Source organism: Garra rufa, unplaced genomic scaffold (assembly GCF_049309525.1).
Source record: "Garra rufa unplaced genomic scaffold, GarRuf1.0 hap1_unplaced_004, whole genome shotgun sequence".
Taxonomy (NCBI): Eukaryota; Metazoa; Chordata; class Actinopteri; order Cypriniformes; family Cyprinidae; genus Garra; species Garra rufa.
The window spans coordinates 2,830,886-2,847,181 of NW_027394279.1; the positions used below are offsets into that span (position 1 = coordinate 2,830,886).

Sequence of the window (16,296 nt, forward strand, 5' to 3'; positions counted from 1 at the left end):
CAATGCAGAAAAAAAGAATACATAATATACTACAATTATATAACAATATGTTTTTAGTGTTAAGTAGTTACATTTGGATGTGAAAAGCTTCTTAAAATTACTATAATAAATATTAATTTAGCAAAATAATTTAACAGACACATGGTTATATAGGTTAAATATATTGTGTGAAAAATGCATATTAAGTTATTTTTATGAGCTTCTTCGGTTCACCTGTATTTCCTGCTTCTGTCAGCAGCTCTATTCAGACATTTTGAAACCTTGGAGCTTCCCTTCTGTTGTGGAGGCTTTATTTCTGTCATCCTGAAAGAACATATTTTGTCAGTATGTGTTTACCTTACAAGATCAAGAAGCATTTTCACTTGTTTTCAGCCATTTAGGTTCAATAAATGAGCCTACTTCCAATAACCCACAGACAATCTGTCAGCAAAAAAAATAAATAAATAAAAATAAAAAAAATTCATAAACAAGAGCTCAATCTCTAGAGTTAGCATACCTCATCTGTGAGATGCTAACGAACTTTTTCGAAGACATTAAACCATTTCTACTAAGTAAATATTCAACAGAAACGAGTCAATTACAAGTAAGGAACAGTTATATGTAATACTTGTGTGATTTTAAGCACTAAACTTACCTAAAAGCAGCGACGACGACAACAGCACCGAGAGACGGAGTTTTGTGTCAGGTGTCTTGCTGCCGCCCCGTTTCCATGGCAACCTCTCCAGCGTAAACTTAGATATTCAACATATTAAAATACGTCAAAGTCACGCAGTATTTACAAAAGTAAACATCTAGAATTGAATCATTACATTATTAATCTAGTTTCATTTAATCATTATCCAATCATGAATTTAAAACAAATTTTTAGTTTAAAAAGGAACCGCAACAATAACGTTAGCATGGCTCACCATAGAGACGGAGACTTTCTGGCAGCCTGTAACAGAGTGAAAAACACGACGAAAAACGTTAGTTAGGACAAAGCAGTGTAACACTATTGAAATAAAAACTAAAAACAAACTCTGAACTAAGCTTTTTGCTGCTCAGCGTCTAACGTTAGCTCGTCCCCTCAGAAAAACTACTGGAAACACAGTAATCCGTTAACGTTAGCTTAACAAGTAAAAGTTATTTGGAAATGAGCCCAATTCTCAAGTTGGGCTCAAGGCAAAGTCTTTTTACCTGTACTACAGTGCACCAAGCGCCTTATTAGTTATAAAGTGTCACGGAATTAACAAAATAATATATTTTTTCCAATTTAACTCAAGTGAAAACTTACCTGAAAGCCACGGATGTCGCCGGAGGTGTAGCCATCTTTCTGGTGGGTTGCTAAGAGACGAATAACCGTACAAATTCAAACAGAAAAGTGCGGCATCGGCCTTTTGTCGTGAGCCGACTCAGAGCCGATGTTTGATGAGCTGGCAAAATAGAGCAGTGACTGAATTACACCCGCCTACGCCTGGCCGATCCTTTTTAGATCTAGAGTTTATGAGGCCGACGTTCTGTTCACGGGCCGACGTCGGCCCGACGTATGTGTGCTGTCTGGGATGTTAGTTAAGCCTATGAAAAACGTCATTTTCACCCAATGCAGGTCTTTAAAATATTCTTCTATATTTATTGTGTTGAATCGCTGGAGTGTTTTTATTTAAATGCCTTTAAAAGACGTGCAGTCATTTATAATTCTCAGTCGGACATCTCGGAGCTCATCATGTCTAACACACTGCTGAATGCAGCGCTTTCTGTATGAAAAAAAAAAAAATAGTCACAAACAACTGCATTTAGCTGTTGATATTTTGTAATGGGTGGACTGAATTAAATCGCTGCAATATTATAATTTTAAAGGCGGTCAAATTTGTGCAAATTATGTCGTTCCTCTCCATGTAAACTCGTTGAAAGCAATCTGTACGCGGTGAAGGAAATGCTTAGGGGTTTCAATAAATTCGCTCAAACAGCTGAATTCAGGTCTTGATGTGTTTCTAATGGGTATTTACAATTAAATGGCTGGAGTATTGTAATTTTAAAGGCGTTATTTATATGCATTTTCCACCGAAATCAAAGTGAAAGTAAGTCTCAGCTCGGTAACATGTTCGTTAGTGAAACCTATTGAACAGCTCATTTGCAGCTAATGTAGTTCTTTAAAATATTCTTGTATATTTATTGTGTTGGATCGCTGGAGTGTTTTTATTTAAATGCTTTTAAAAGACGTGCAGTCATGTATAATTCTCAGTCAGGTTAGCTCCGATCCGTGAAAGCTTGTCTGTATAACACATTTGCTGAAGACAGTGCTTTAACTTTGAAATAAAACAGATCACAAAAGGCTGATTTGTTGATGTGTTCTAATGGGTATTTACAAACAAATCGCTGAAATATATTTATATTAAAGGCGTTCTAATTCGTGCAATTTATGTTGTTTGTGAGCACATGTCGAGAGAGAGAGAGTGCTTATGGCTTGTATAAGTGCTGAAGGGTGCGATCTTTTCTTTTACAAGAACTACTCACAAACCACTGAATTTAGCTGTTGATATGTTCTAATGGGTATTTAGAGTTAAATCGCTGTAATATTTACATTTTTAAGGCGGTATTTATTTGTATTTCCACCGTTTTCAGAGTGACTGTAAGTAAGAGCTTTGAGTCCCGCCTCTTCAGTCAAGAGGTATTACTGTTAGAGGGCGCATTTTTTCTCAGCCCATGTAATTCATTGGGAAATTTGTCATATTCAAAAATTAATAATAAATCAACTGTACATCTGATCAGTCCAAATAGATATAGCAACTCTTTCGGGACAAGGGCCCAGGTCTCTGCCAAGTTTGGGCCTTGTGGCTTCAAAGGCCTCGGAGGAGTAGCTGTCAGAAATTCCTTTAGGTCATAAGAATAATAAAATATAACTAGAAGCTAAAGTTCGATGACAAACTTTAAATGTTGGCTTGGAGAGCCAAATTGGGCAGCCTTCGGGCAAAAGGGCCAGCCCAGAACACCATAGTGGATTAATATGTGTATTTTAGGTTAAAACGGCTTGCCATACTGGAATAAGTGATGAGCGCCTGCTTCAAAGCCGCGTCGCGTTGCCGTGCGGTTGAGCCGAAAAGCAGAAATAAGCAAGCATTTAAACTTTTTATTATATGACTGAACTATTATTGTGTTGAATCGCTGGAGTGTTTGTATTAAAATACCTTTAAAAGACGTGCAAATGATGTCTTTGTTAACAGACACATAAATGCAGCCTTGCATCTCATGTTAAAGTTAAGCCTATGAAAAACGTAATTTGCACCCAATGCAGGTCTTTAAAAATATTCTTCTATATTTATTGTGTTGAATCGCTGGAGTGTTTTTATTTAAATGCCTTTAAAAGACGTGCAGTCATGTATAATTCTCAGACGGACATCTCGGAGCTCATGCATGTCTAACACACTGCTGAACGCAGCGCTCTCTGAAAACAAAATGCTCACAAACAACTGCATTTAGCTGTTGATATTTTCTAATGGGTGGACTGAATTAAATCGCTGCAATATTGTAATTTTAAAGGCGTTCTAATTCGTGCAAATTATGTCGTTCGTCTCCATGTATACTCGTTGAAAGCAATCTGTATGCGGTGAAGGAAATGCTTAGGGTTTTCAATAAATTCGCTCAAACAGCTGAATTCAGGTCTTGATGTGTTCTAATGGGTATTTACAATTAAATGGCTGGAATATTGTAATTTTAAAGGCATTATTTATATGCATTTTCCACTAAATTCAAAGTGAAAGTAAGTCACAGCTCGGTAACATGTTCGTTAGTGAAACGTATTGAAAAGCTCATTTGCAGCTAATGTAGTTCTTTAAAATATTCTTGTATATTGATTGTGTTGGATCGCTGGAGTGTTTTTATTTAAATGCTTTTAAAAGACGTGCAGTCATGTTTAATTCTCAGTCGGGTAAGTTAGCTCCGAGCCGTGAAAGCTCGTCTGTATAACACATTTGCTGAAGACAGTGCTTTAACTTTGAAATAAAACAGATCACAAAAGGCTGATTTGTTGATGTGTTCTAATGGGTATTTACAAATAAGTCGCTGAAATATATTAATTTTAAAGGCGTTCTAATTCGTGCAAGTTATGTTGTTTATGAGCACATACGGAGAGAGTTCGTGCTGACGGCTTGTATACTCGCTGAAGGGTGCGAGCTTTTCTTTTACAAGAACTACTCACAAACCACTGAACTTAGCTGTTGATATGTTCTAATGGGTTTTTAGAGTTAAATCGCTGTAATATTTACATTTTTAAGGCGGTATTTATTTGTATTTCCACCGATTTCAGAGTGACTGTAAGTAAGAGGTTTGAGTCCCGCCTCTTCAGTCGAGAGGTATTACTGCTAGAGGGCGCATTTTTTCTCAGCCCATGTAATTCATTGGGAAATATGTCATTTTCAAAAATTAATAATAAATCAACTGTACATCTGATCAGTCCAAATAGATATAGCAACTCTTTCGGGACAAGGGCCCAGGTCTCTGCCAAGTTTGGGCCTTGTGGCTTCAAAGGCCTCGGAGGAGTAGCTGTCAGAAATTTTCTTAGGTCATAAGAATAATAACATATAATAACTAGAAGCTAAAGTTCGATGACAAACTTTAAATGTTGGCTTGGAGAGCCAAATTGGGCAGCCTTGGGGCAAAAGGGACAGCCCAGAACACTTAGAGCTCTCTGATTGAATTGTTGCTAGTAAAAATGGCAGTACGACAAGAAATGCTTAGTATATTTTAGGCTAAAACAGCTTGCCATAGAGGATCGTGTGTGGATTTTACGATAAAACGGCTTGCCATACAACAAGTTTGCAGCGCGTGCTTGAAACCCACGACGCGTTGCTGTGCGGTTGAGCCTAAAAGCAGAAATAAGCAAGCATTTAAGCTGTGTAATATATTACTCTACTATTATTGTGTTTAATCGCTGGAGTGTTTGTATTTAAATACCTTTAAAAGACGTGCAAATGATGTGTTTGATGATGCAGACGAAGACTGAGCAGTGCATCCAATGTTAGTTAGTTAAGCCTATGAAAAAAGTCATTTGCACCCAATGTAGGTCTTTAAAATATTCTTCTATATTTATTGTGTGCAATCGCTGGAATGTTTGTATTTAAATGCCTTTAAAAGACGTGCAGTCATGTATAATTCTCAGACGGACATCTCGGAGCTCATGTCTAACACACTGCTGAACGCAGCGCTCTCTATGAAAACAAAATGCTCACAAACAACTGCATTTAGCTGTTGATATTTTCTAATGGGTGGACTGAATTAAATCGCTGCAATATTGTAATTTTAAAGGCGTTCTAATTCGTGCAAATTATGTCGTTCGTCTCCATGTATACTCGTTGAAAGCAATCTGTACGCGGTGAAGGAAATGCTTAGGGGTTTCAATAAATTCACTCAAACAGCTGAATTCAGGTCTTGATGTGTTCTAATGGGTATTTACAATTAAATGGCTGGAATATTGTAATTTTAAAGGCGTTATTTATATGCATTTTCCACCGAAGTCAAAGTGAAAGTATAGGTCACAGCTCGGTAACATGTTCGTTAGTGAAACCTATTGAATAGCTCATTTGCAGCTAATATAGTTCTTTAAAATATTCTTGTATATTTATTGTGTTGGATCGCTGGAGTGTTTTTATTTAACTGCTTTTAAAAGACGTTCAGTCATGTATTATTCTCAGTCGGGTAAGTTAGCTCCGAGCCGTGAAAGCTCGTCTGTATAACACATTTGCTGAAGACAGTGCTTTAACTTTGAAATAAAACAGATCACAAAAGGTTGATTTGTTGATGTGTTCTAATGGGTATTTACAAACAAATCGCTGAAATATATTTATTTTAAAGGCGTTCTAATTCGTGCAATTTATGTTGTTTGTGAGCACATACAGAGAGAGTTCGTGCTGACGGCTTGTATAAGCGCTGAAGGGTGCGAGCTTTTCTTTTACAAGAACTACTCACAAACCACTGAATTTAACTGTTGATATGTTCTAATGCGTATTTAGAGTTAAATCGCTGTAATAATTAAATTTTTAAGGCGATATTTATTTGTATTTCCACCGATTTCAGAGTAAAGATCTGTAAGTGAGAGGTTTGAGTCCCGCCTCTTCAGTCGAGAGGTATTACTGTTAGAGGGCGCATTTTTTCTCAGCCCATGTAATTCATTGGGAAATGTGTCATATTCAAAAATTAATAATAAATCAACTGTAAGTCTGATCAGTCTAAAAAGATATAGCAACTAACTTCAGAGCAGGACCCAGGTATCTGCCAAGTTTGGGGCTTGTGGCATTCAAGCCCTAGGAGGAGTAGCGTTTGTAAATTCGTGTACCATAAGAATAATAACATATAATAATAATAATAAGTTTAAATAGCATAACAGTATGTTGGCTCTCCAAGCCAACATAATAATAATAATAATAATAAGTTTAAATAGCATAACAGTATGTTGGCTCTCCAAGCCAACATAATAATAAGTTTAAATAGCATAACAATATGTTGGCTTCTCCAAGCCAACATAACTAGAAGCTAAAGTTCGATGACAAACTTTAAATGTTGGCTTGGAGAAGCAAACCGGGCAGCCTTTCGGGCAAAAGGGCCAGCCCAGAACACTTAGAGCTCTCTGATTGAATTGTTGCTAGTAAAAATGCTATTACGATAAGTAATGCTTAGTATATTTTAGGCTAAACAGCTTGCCATAGAGGATTTATGTGTATTTTAGGTTAAAACGGCTTGCCATACAACAAGTGTGCAGCGCGTGCTTGAAAGCGTTGCTGTGCGGTTGAGCCTAAAAGCAGAAATAAGCAAGCATTTAAGCTGTGTAATATATTACTCTACTATTATTGTGTTTAATCGCTGGAGTGTTTGTATACCTTTAAAAGACGTGCAAATGATGTCTTTGATGCAGATGAAGACTGAGCAGTGCATTCAATGTTAGTTAGTTAAGCCAGTGAAAAAAGTCATTTGCACTCAATGTAGGTCTTTAAAATATTCTTCTATATTTATTGTGTGCAATCGCTGGAGTGTTTGTATTTAAATGCCTTTAAAAGACGTGCAGTCATGTATAATTCTCAGTCGGACATCTCGGAGCTCATAACACACTGCTGAACACAGCGCTCTCTGTATGAAAAAAAAAAATACTCACGAACAACTGCATTTAGCTGTTGATATTCTCTAATGGGTGGACTTAATTAAATCGCTGCAATATTGTAATTTTAAAGGCGGTCAAATTCGTGCAAATTATGTCGTTCGTCTCCATGTATCATAGTTGAAGGCAATCTGTACGCGGTGAAGGAAATGCTTCGGGTTTTCAATAAATTCGTTCAAACAGCTGAATTCAGGTCTTGATGTGTTCTAATGGGTATTTATAATTAAATGGCTGGAATATTGTCATTTTAAAGGCGTTATTTATATGCATTTTCCACCGAGTTCAAAGTGAAAGTAAGTCACAGCTCGGTAACATGTTCGTTAGTGAAACTGAAAAGCTCATTTGCAGCTAATATAGTTCTTTAAAATATTCTTGTATATTTATTGTGTTGGATCGCTGGAGTGTTTTTATTTAAATGCTTTTAAAAGACGCGCAGTCATGTATAATTCTCAGTCTGGTAAGTTAGCTCCGAGCCGTAAAGCTCATCTGTATAACACATTTGCTGAAGACAGTGCTTTAACTTTGAAATAAAACAGATCACAAAAGGTTGATTTGTTGATGTGTTCTAATGGGTATTTACAAATAAATCGCTGAAATATATAAATTTTAAAGGCACTCTAATTCGTGCAATTTATGTTGTTTATGAGCACATACAGAGAGAGTTCGTGCTGACGGCTTGTATACTCGCTGAAGGGTGCAAGCATTTCTTTTACAAGAACTGCTCACAAACCACTGAATTTAGCTGTTGATGTGTTCTAATGGGTATTTACAATTAAATCGCTGGAATATTTAATTTTAAAAGGCGGTATTTATTTGTATTTCCACCGATTTCAGAGTGACTGTAAGCAAGAGGTTTGAGTCCCGCCTCTTCAGTCGAGAGGTATTGCGCCTCTAGATGGCGCATTTTTTCTCAGCCCATTGAAATCCTATAGAAATTTTTCATGTAAAAAAATTAATATTAAATCAACTGTAAGTCTGATCATTCCAAAAAGATATAGCAACACTTTGGTGACCAGGGCCCAGGGCTCCGCCGAGTTTGGGGCTTGTAGCCTTAAAGCTCTAGGAGGAGTAGCGTATAGAATTTTAGTCTCAGAAGAATTTTAATAATAATAATAATAAGTTTAAATAGCATAACAATATGTTGGCTTCTCCAAGCCAACATAACTAGAAGCTAAAGTTCGATGACAAACTTTAAATGTTGGCTTGGAGAAGCAAACCGGGCAGCCTTCGGGCAAAAGGGCCAGCCCAGAACACTTAGAGCTCTCTGATTGAATTGTTGCTAGTAAAAATGCTATTACGATAAGTAATGCTTAGTATATTTTAGGCTAAAACAGCTTGCCATAGAGGATTTATGTGCATTTTAGGTTAAAACGGCTTGCCATACAACAAGTGTGCAGCGGGTACTTGAAAGCCACGACGCGTTGCTGTGCGGTTGAGCCTAAAAGCAGAAATAAGCAAGCATTTAAGCTGTGTAATATATTTCTCTACTATTATTGTGTTTAATCGCTGGAGTGTTTGTATTTAAATACATTTAAAAGACGTGCAAATGATGTCTTTGATGCAGATGAAGACTGAGCAGTGCATTCAATGTTAGTTAGTTAAGCCTGTGAAAAAAGTCATTTGCACTCAATGTAGGTCTTTAAAATATTCTTCTATATTTATTGTGTGGAATCGCTGGAGTGTTTGTATTAAAATACCTTTAAAAGACATGCAAATGATGTCTTTGTTAAGACACATAAATGCAGCCGTGCATCTCCTGTTAGTTAGTTAAGCCTATGAAAAACGTCATTTGCACCCAATGCAGGTCTTTAAAATATTCTTCTATATTTATTGTGTGCAATCGCTGGAGTGTTTGTATTTACATGCCTTTAAAAGACGTTCAGTCATGTATAATTCTCAGACGGACATATCGGAGCTCATGTCTACACTGCTGAACACAGCGCTCTCTGTATGAAATAAAAAATACTCACAAACAACTGCATTTAGCTGTTGATATTTTCTAATGGGTGGAATGAATTAAACCGCTGCAATATTGTAATTTTAAAGGCGTTCTAATTCGTGCAAATTATGTCGTTCGTCTCCATGTATACTCGTTGAAAGCAATCTGTACGCGGTGAAGGAACTGCTTAGGGTTTTGAATAAATTCGCTCAAACAGCTGAATTCAGGTCTTGATGTGTTCTAATGGGTATTTAAAATTAAATGGCTGGAATATTGTAATTTTAAAGGCGTTATTTATATGCATTTTCCACCGAAGTCAAAGTGAAAGTATGGGTCACAGCTCGGTAACATGTTCGTTAGTGAAACCTATTGAACAGCTCATTTGCAGCTAATGTAGTTCTTTAAAATATTCTTGTATATTTATTGTGTTGGATCGCTGGAGTGTTTTTATTTAAATGCTTTTAAAAGACGTGCAGTCATGTATAATTCTCAGACGGAGATGTGAAGCTCATCTGTAACACACTCTGTAAAGACAGCGGTTTAACTTTTACACAAAACAGCTCACAGCTGAATGTAGCTGTTGATGTGTTCTAATGGGTATTTAGAGTTAAATCGCTGTAATATTTAAATTTTTAAAGCGGTATTTATTTGTATTTCCACCGATTTCAGAGTGACTGTAAGTAAGAGGTTTGAGTCCCGCCTCTTCAGTGGAGAGGTATTGCGCCTCTAGATGGCGCATTTTTTCTCAGCCCATTGAAATCCTATATAAATTTTTCATGCAAAAAAATTAATATTAAATCAACTGTAAGTCTGATCATTCCAAAAAGATATAGCAACACTTTCGTGACCAGGGCCCAGGGCTCCGCCGAGTTTGGGGCTTGTAGCCTTAAAGCTCTAGGAGGAGTAGCGTATAGAATTTTAGTCTCAGAAGAAGTTTAATAATAACTAGAAGCTAAAGTTCGATGACAAACTTTAAATGTTGGCTTGGAGAAGCAAACCGGGCAGCCTTCGGGCAAAAGGGCCAGCCCAGAACACCATAGTGGATTAATGTGTATTTTAGGTTAAAACGGCTTGCCATACTGGAATAAGTGATGAGCGCCTGCTTCAAAGCCGCGTCGCGTTGCCATGCGGTTGAGCCGAAAAGCAGAAATAAGCAAGCATTTAAACTTTTAATTATATGACTGAACTATTATTGTGTTGAATCGCTGGAGTGTTTGTATTAAAATACCTTTTAAAGACGTGCAAATGATGTCTTTGTTAACAGACACATAAATGCAGCCGTGCATCTCATGTTAGTTAAGCCTATGAAAAACGTCATTTGCACCCAATGCAGGTCTTTAAAATATTCTTCTATATTTATTGTGTTGAATCGCTGGAGTGTTTTTATTTAAATGCCTTTAAAAGACGTGCAGTCATGTATAATTCTCAGTCGGACATCTCGGAGCTCATGTCTAACACACTGCTGAATGCAGCGCTTTCTGTATGAAAAAAAAAAATAGTCACAAACAACTGCATTTAGCTGTTGATATTTTCTAATGGGTGGACTGAATTAAATCGCCGCAATATTGTAATTTTAAAGGCGGTCAAATTTGTGCAAATTATGTCGTTCGTATCCATGTAAACTCGTTGAAAGCAATCTGTACGCGGTGAAGGAAATGCTTAGGGGTTTCAATAAATTCGCTCAAACAGCTGAATTCAGGTCTTGATGTGTTTGTAATGGGTATTTACAATTAAATGGCTGGAATATTGTATTTTTAAAGGCGTTATTTATATGCATTTTCCACCGAAATCAAAGTGAAAGTAAGTGTCATCTCGGTAACATGTTCGTTAGTGAAACCTATTGAACAGCTCATTTGCAGCTAATGTAGTTCTTTAAAATATTCTTGTATATTTATTGTGTTGGATCGCTGGAGTGTTTTTATTTAAATGCTTTTAAAAGACGTGCAGTCATGTATAATGCCAGTCAGGTTAGCTCCGATCCGTGAAAGCTCGTCTGTATAACACATTTGCTGAAGACAGTGCTTTAACTTTGAAATAAAACAGATCACAAAAGGCTGATTTGTTGATGTGTTCTAATGGGTATTTACAAACAAATCGCTGAAATATATTTATTTTAAAGGCGTTCTAATTCGTGCAATTTGTTGTTTGTGAGCACATACAGAGAGAGTTCGTGCTGACGGCTTGTATACTCGCTGAAGGGTGCAAGCTTTCCTTTTACAAGAACTGCTCTTAAACCACTGAATTTAGCTGTTGATGTGTTCTAATGGGTATTTAGAGTTAAATCGCTGTAATATTTAAATTTTAAAAAGCGGTATTTATTTGTATTTCCACCGATTTCAGAGTGACTGTAAGCAAGAGGTTTGAGTCCCGCCTCTTCAGTGGAGAGGTATTGCGCCTTTAGATGGCGCATTTTTTCTCAGCCCATTGAAATCCCATAGAAATTTTTCATGTAAAAAAATTAATATTAAATCAACTGTAAGTCTGATCATTCCAAAAAGATATAGCAACACTTTGGTGACCAGGGCCCAGGGCTCCGCCGAGTTTGGGGCTTGTAGCCTTAAAGCTCTAGGAGGAGTAGCGTATAGAATTTTAGTCTCAGAAGAAGTTTAATAATAATAATAAGTTTAAATAGCATAACAATATGTTGGCTTCTCCAAGCCAACATAACTAGAAGCTAAAGTTCGATGACAAACTTTAAATGTTGGCTTGGAGAAGCAAACCGGGCAGCCTTCGGGCAAAAGGGCCAGCCCAGAACACTTAGAGCTCTCTGATTGAATTGTTGCTAGTAAAAATGCTATTACGATAAGTAATGCTTAGTATATTTTAGGCTAAACAGCTTGCCATAGAGGATTTATGTGTATTTTAGGTTAAAACGGCTTGCCATACAACAAGTGTGCAGCGCGTGCTTGAAAGCGTTGCTGTGTGGTTGAGCCTAAAAGCAGAAATAAGCAAGCATTTAAGCTGTGTAATATATTACTCTACTATTATTGTGTTTAATCGCTGGAGTGTTTGTATACCTTTAAAAGACGTGCAAATGATGTAGATGAAGACTGAGCAGTGCATTCAATGTTAGTTAGTTAAGCCAGTGAAAAAAGTCATTTGCACTCAATGTAGGTCTTTAAAATATTCTTCTATATTTATTGTGTGCAATCGCTGGAGTGTTTGTATTTAAATGCCTTTAAAAGACGTGCAGTCATGTATAATTGTCAGTTGGACATCTTGGAGCTCATAACACACTGCTGAACACAGCGCTCTCTGTATGAAAAAAAAAATACTCACGAACAACTGCATTTAGCTGTTGATATTCTCTAATGGGTGGACTTAATTAATTCGCTGCAATATTGTAATTTTAAAGGCGGTCAAATTCGTGCAAATTATGTCGTTCGTCTCCATGTATCATAGTTGAAGGCAATCTGTACGCGGTGAAGGAAATGCTTCGGGTTTTCAATAAATTCGTTCAAACAGCTGAATTCAGGTCTTGATGTGTTCTAATGGGTATTTATAATTAAATGGCTGGAATATTGTAATTTTAAAGGCGTTATTTATATGCATTTTACACCGAAGTCAAAGTGAAAGTATAGGTTACAGCTCGGTAACATGTTCGTTAGTGAAACCTATTGAACAGCTCATTTGCAGCTAATATAGTTCTTTAAAATATTCTTGTATATTTATTGTGTTGGATCGCTGGAGTGTTTTTATTTAAATGCTTTTAAAAGACGCGCAGTCATGTATAATTCTCAGTCGGGTAAATTAGCTCCGAGCCGTAAAGCTCGATCTGTATAACACATTTGCTGAAGACAGTGCTTTAACTTTGAAATAAAACAGATCACAAAAGGTTGATTTTTTGATGTGTTCTAATGGGTATTTACAAATAAATCGCTGAAATATATAAATTTTAAAGGCACTCTAATTCGTGCAATTTATGTTGTTTATGAGCACATACAGAGAGAGTTCGTGCTGACGGCTTGTATACTCGCTGAAGGGTGCAAGCATTTCTTTTACAAGAACTGCTCACAAACCACTGAATTTAGCTGTTGATGTGTTCTAATGGGTATTTACAATTAAATCGCTGGAATATTTAATTTTAAAAGGCGGTATTTATTTGTATTTCCACCGATTTCAGAGTGACTGTAAGCAAGAGGTTTGAGTCCCGCCTCTTCAGTCGAGAGGTATTGCGCCTCTAGATGGCGCATTTTTTCTCAGCCCATTGAAATCCTATAGAAATTTTTCATGTAAAAAAATTAATATTAAATCAACTGTAAGTCTGATCATTCCAAAAAGATATAGCAACACTTTCGTGACCAGGGCCCAGGGCTCCGCCGAGTTTGGGGCTTGTAGCCTTAAAGCTCTAGGAGGAGTAGCGTATAGAATTTTAGTCTCAGAAGAATTTTAATAATAATAATAATAAGTTTAAATAGCATAACAATATGTTGGCTTCTCCAAGCCAACATAACTAGAAGCTAAAGTTCGATGACAAACTTTAAATGTTGGCTTGGAGAGCCAAACTGGGCAGCCTTGGGGCAAAAGGGCCAGCCCAGAACACTTAGAGCTCTCTAAATTGAATTGTTGCTAGTAAAAATGGCAGTACGACAAGAAATGCTTAGTATATTTTAGGCTAAAACAGCTTGCCATAGAGGATCATGTGTGGATTTTAGGTTAAAACGGCTTGCCATACTGGAATATTGCTCCATTAGAGGGCGAAATTTTAGGAATTTTTAATGTAAAAAAATTAATAATAACTCAACTGTAAGTCTGATCAGTCTAAAAAGATATAGCAACAATCTCGGGGTCAGGGCCCAGGGCTCTGCCGAGTTTGGGGCTTGTAGCCTTAAAGCTCTAGGAGGAGTAGCGTATAGAATTTTAGTCTCAGAAGAAGTTTAATAATAATAATAAGTTTAAATAGCATAACAATATGTTGGCTTCTCCAAGCCAACATAACTAGAAGCTAAAGTTCGATGACAAACTTTAAATGTTGGCTTGGAGAAGCAAATCGGGCAGCCTTCGGGCAAAAGGGCCAGCCCAGAACACTTAGAGCTCTTTGATTGAATTGTTGCTAGTAAAAATGCTATTACAATAAGTAATGCTTAGTATATTTTAGGCTAAAACAGCTTGCCATAGAGGATTTATGTGTATTTAGGTTAAAACGGCTTGCCATACAACAAGTGTGCAGCGGGTGCTTGAAAGCGTTGCTGTGCGGTTGAGCCTAAAAGCATTAATAAGCAAGCATTTAAGCTGTGTAATATATTACTCTACTATTATTGTGTTTAATCGCTGGAGTGTTTGTATTTAAATACATTTAAAAGACGTGCAAATGATGTCTTTGATGCAGATGAAGACTGAGCAGTGCATTCAATGTTAGTTAGTTAAGCCTGTGAAAAAAGTCATTTGCACTCAATGTAGGTCTTTAAAATATTCTTCTATATTATTGTGTGGAATCGCTGGAGTGTTTGTATTAAAATACCTTTAAAAGACGTGCAGTCATGTATAATTGTCAGTCGGACATCTCGGAGCTCATGTGTAACTGCTGAACACATCGCTCTCTGTATGAAAACAAAATGCTCACAAACAACTGCATTTAGCTGTTGATATTTTCTAATGGGTGGACTGAATTAAATCGCTGCAATATTGTAATTGTAAAGGCGTTCTAATTCGTGCAAATTATGTCGTTCGTCTCCATGTATACTCGTTGAAAGCAATCTGTACGCGGTGAAGGAAATGCTTAGGGTTTTCAATAAATTCGCTCAAACAGCTGAATTCAGGTCTTGATGTGTTCTAATGGGTATTTACAATTAAATGGCTGGAATATTGTAATTTTAAAGGCATTATTTATATGCATTTTCCACCGAGTTCAAAGTGAAAGTAAGTCACAGCTCGGTAACATGGTCGTTAGTGAAACTGAAAAGCTCATTTGCAGCTAATGTAGTTCTTTAAAATATTCTTGTATATTTATTGTGTTGGATCGCTGGAGTGTTTTTATTTAAATGCTTTTAAAAGACGTGCAGTCATAATTCTCAGTCGGGTAAGTTAGCTCCGATCCGTGAAAGCTCGTCTGTATAACATTTGCTGAAGACAGTGCTTTAACTTTGAAATAAAACAGATCACAAAAGGCTGATTTGTTGATGTGTTCTAATGGGTATTTACAAATAAATCGCTGAAATATATTAATTTTAAAGGCGTTCTAATTCGTGCAAATTATGTTGTTTATGAGCACATACAGAGAGAGTTCGTGCTGACGGCTTGTATACTCGCTGAAGGGTGCAAGCTTTTCTTTTACAAGAACTGCTCACAAACCACTGAATTTAGCTGTTGATGTGTTCTAATGGGTATTTAGAGTTAAATCGCTGTAATATTTAAATTTTAAAAAGCGGTATTTATTTGTATTTCCACCGATTTCAGAGTGACTGTAAGTAAGAGGTTTGAGTCCCGCCTCTTCAGTGGAGAGGTATTGCGCCTCTAGATGGCGCATTTTTTCTCAGCCCATTGAAATCCTATAGAAATTTTTCATGTAAAAAAATTAATATTAAATCAACTGTAAGTCTGATCATTCCAAAAAGATATAGCAACACTTTCGTGACCAGGGCCCAGGGCTCCGCCGAGTTTGGGGCTTGTAGCCTTAAAGCTCTAGGAGGAGTAGCGTATAGAATTTTAGTCTCAGAAGAATTTTAATAATAACTAGAAGCTAAAGTTCGATGACAAACTTTAAATGTTGGCTTGGAGAGCTAAACCGGGCAGCCTTGGGGCAAAAGGGCCAGCCCAGAACACTTAGAGCTCTCTAATTGAATTGTTGCTAGTAAAAATGGCAGTACGACAAGAAATGCTTAGTATATTTTAGGCTAAAACAGCTTGCCATAGAGGATCATGTGTGGATTTTAGGTTAAAACGGCTTGCCATACTGGAATATTGCTCCATTAGAGGGCGAAATTTTAGGAATTTTTAATGTAAAAAAATTAATATTAAATCAACTGTAAGTCTGATCATTCCAAAAAGATATAGCAACACTTTCGTGACCAGGGCCCAGGGCTCTGCCGAGTTTGGGGCTTGTAGCCTTAAAGCTCTAGGAGGAGTAGCGTATAGAATTTTAGTCTCAGAAGAAGTTTAATAATAACTAGAAGCTAAAGTTCGATGACAAACTTTAAATGTTGGCTTGGAGAAGCAAACCGGGCAGCCTTCGGGCAAAAGGGCCAGCCCAGAACACTTAGAGCTCTCTGATTGAATTGTTGTTAGTAAAAATGCT

The 16,296-nt window shown here is 36.8% G+C and overlaps 1 protein-coding gene and 1 long non-coding RNA gene across 2 annotated transcripts in view; one reads left to right on the forward strand and one right to left on the reverse strand.

The window, feature by feature from the left end:
• Nucleotides 1-16,296, forward strand: part of LOC141312710 (C-1-tetrahydrofolate synthase, cytoplasmic-like) — a 168,128-nt gene that overhangs the window by 48,118 nt on the left and 103,714 nt on the right. The gene's annotated exons all lie outside the window — the stretch shown is intronic.
• On the reverse strand, nt 81-1,532 carry LOC141312713 (uncharacterized). The gene is made up of 4 exons (XR_012349259.1): nt 1,274-1,532; nt 909-934; nt 635-731; nt 81-303 (listed from the first exon to the last, which is right to left on the reverse strand). It is a non-coding gene; the product is annotated as an uncharacterized lncRNA (long non-coding RNA).